Raw genomic sequence first — 3,482 nt, forward strand, 5'->3', positions numbered from 1 at the left:
GAGGAGAACATATACAAGCTGGTCGAATTGGTGGATGCATAGCAGATGAAATTTAGTGCAGAGAAGTGTACAGTTCACTTGGTAGGAATAGAATGAGAATAGGCAATAAAAAATAAACAATACAATAAAAGGTCATAGAGTTGTACGGCATGGAAACAACCCGTCCATGCTGACCAGATATCTTAATCTAGTCCCATTTGTCAGCATTTGGCCCCTATTTCTCTAAACCCTTCCTCTTCATATACCCATCCAGATGCCTTTTAAACGTTGTAATTGTACTGGCCTCCACCACTTCCTTTGGCAGCTCATTCCATACACGCATCACCCTCTATGTGAAAAAGTTGCCCCTTAGATCCCTTTTAAATCTTTCCACTCTCCCCTTAAACCGGTGCCCTCTACTTTTGGACTCCCCTACCCTGGGAAAAGACCTTATCTATTCATCCTATCCACTACCTTCATGATTTTATAAACTTCTATAAGGTCACCTCTCAGCCTCCGATGCTCCAGGGAAAAAAGCTCCAGCTATTCAGCCTCTCCCTATAGCTCAAACCCTCCAACCCTGGCAACATCCTTGTAAATCTTTTATGAACCCTTTCAAAGTTTCATAACATCTCTCCCATAGCTGGGAGACCAGAATTGAATGCAGTATTCCAAAAGTGGCCTAACCATGGTTTTGTATAGCCGCAATATGACCGCCCACCAGCCTATACCGAATGCACTGACGAGTGAAGGCAAGCATACCAAATGCCTTCTTCACTATCCTGTCTAGCTGCAACTCTGCTTTCAAGGAACGATGAATCTTCACCCCAAGGTCTTTTTTTGGCAACACTCCCCAGGACCTTACCATTAAATGTATACATCCTGCCCTGATTTGCCTCACCAAAATGCAGCACCTCAAATTTATCTAAATTAAACTCCATCTGCCACTCCTGGCCCATTGGCCCATCTGACCTAGGTCCCGTTGTTCTCTGAGGTAACCTTCTTGACTGTCCACTACACCTCCAATTTTGGTGCCATCTGCAAATTTACTAACTATGCCTGGTTGCGCAGGAGCAGATGTCTACATGCACAAATCAAAAACAACAGGACAGGTTGAGTAAGTGGATAAAATGCACATGATCCTGCCCTTTGTAAATAATGGCACAGGGTAAAACAGCAACGAGATTATGGTCAATCTTATTGTGAAGCTGGTTCAGTCTAACCTGGAGTACTTTGCCCAATTTTAGATAAGGCAATAAGGCATTAGACAGTGCAGGAAAGATTTAAGAGAATGCTTCCAGGGATGAGAATCTAACATGGTTAAATCAGAGGAACTGAAGATGTTCTTCTTGGAGAAGAAGTTGCAAGGTTTGAGTGATCACATTGAAAATGATGAGGGGTCAGGCCAGAATGGAGAGGGAGATATGGTTCCCATTGGCAAAAGATTGAGACTCAGAGAACAATTTAAGTTTTAAATCAAAAGAATCAACAATGTCATGAGAAATAACATGATCCAAAGAAGTAATTGGCCTCAATGCTGAATCTGTACACTCCAGACACCTGCTGAATCTCTCCAAAAACTTCCATTTTTAAATTAGAAAAAGCATTCATACACTGCAGGTGAATGGGGTCTCAAATGCACTCTGAATGTGCGGTGTGGGCAAATTGAAGCTTTCAAAATCGGTTTGGATAATTATCTGAAGAGAAACTATTTGAGGGGAAAAGAATGTGGGTAGGACAAACAGTGTTGCACTTGCAGAGGGTCAGTATGTACATAAGGAGCTAAACAGAAGTGTTTCTGTGTTCTAACAAGGAAACTGGTTGTGGTTATAGGAGGTCATTTGCCATCTGAACTCCAGGATATCGCTGCAGGAGTTCCTCAGGGTCATATCTTTTACCCAAACATCTCCAGCTGCTTCATTAACAACTTTCCCTTCATCACAAGATCTGAAATAGGGAAGTTTGCTGATGATCACCACCGTTCCCAACTCCTCATATACTAAAGCAATCCATATTCAAATGTAATAAGATCTGGACAATATCCTGGTTTGGGATGACATATGACAAGTAACATTTGTGCCACACAAATTCCAGGCAATGACTATCTTCAATAAGGGACAATCTAACAACCATCTTGTCATTCAGTGGTGTTACCATCTCTGAAGACACCACTATCAACATCCTGGAGATTACCATTGACAAGACACCAACTGAACTCACCACATAAACAAAGTGGCTACATGAGCAGGTCAAACACTAAGAATATTGTAATGAGTAACTCACCTCCTGACTCCCCAAAGCCTGTCCATCATCTACAAGGCAAAAGTCAGGAGACTGATGGAATAATTCCCACTTACCTGGATGGTGCAGACCCAACAATACTCAAGAAACCTGCTATTATACTGAACAAAGCAGCCTGCTTGATTGGTACATCCACAAGCATCCTTTCCTTCCACTACTGACACTCAGTAGCAGCGGTGTAAACTATCTACAAGCTGCACTGCAGAAATTCACCAAAGGTCCATAGACCTTCCAAACTCATAACCACTTCCATCTAGAAGGACAAGGGCAGCAGATACATGGGAACACCACAAACTGCAAGTTCCCCTCCAACCCACTCACCATCCTGACCTGGAAGCATATCACTGTCATTGGGGCAAAATCCTGGAATTCCTTCCCTAAGGACATCGGGGTCAACCTACACCAGGTGGACTGCAGCAGTTCAATAAGGCAGCTTATGCCCATCTTCTGAAGGGAAACTAGAGGTGGGAAATAAATATTGGCCCAGCCCCAGCCAGCAATTCCCACGTCTCACAAGTGAATTAAAAGCAAACTATGATGTGGAGGGGAGAGATACTAGGAACTGCAGATACTGGAGAATCTGAGATAACAAGGTGTAGAGCTGGATGAACACAGCAGGCCAAGCCGCATCAGAGGAGCAGGAAAGTTGACGTTTTGGGCCTAGACGCTTCTTCAGCCTAGAACCTGGTGTCGTGTGACTTCTGACCTTAAAAAAAATCCTGGTTTGAGGTTCACTATGAACCAGGAACACAGAACTACAACTCCCATAATCCTGTGCGGTCTGACGTCCATGCATGCGTAACTCATGCGAGCTCTAATGATGCCTCCTGGGAAATAACATCCAACTACTTTTAGTCAAAATGCAAAGACAAACTTCACCGCACCCGTTGAATTAAAATAGTTTCCATTCCGCCAGACGAAACTTAACACTGGCACGTGCTTTCAATTTAGAAAATATCTGCAAGGTAACAAACAAGTTACCTGTCAGATTCTTGCGATAATTCGATCTTGCTTCGAACTGAAGTGTTTCCAGGCGCTAATTGAGACAATCTTAACCTTTTCCCAGAAACCCTGCCTAGGCTAAAGACACAAAACATCCACCAGCTTTCTACTAACCGCTGCTAACACACACAGTCCAGAGATAGTAGGAACTGCAGATGCTGGAGAATCCGAGACAACAAGGTGCAGAGCTGGATGAACAC

The sequence above is a fragment of the Rhincodon typus genome, chromosome 23 (assembly GCF_021869965.1).
Source record: "Rhincodon typus isolate 14 chromosome 23, sRhiTyp1.1, whole genome shotgun sequence".
NCBI lineage: Eukaryota > Metazoa > Chordata > Chondrichthyes > Orectolobiformes > Rhincodontidae > Rhincodon > Rhincodon typus.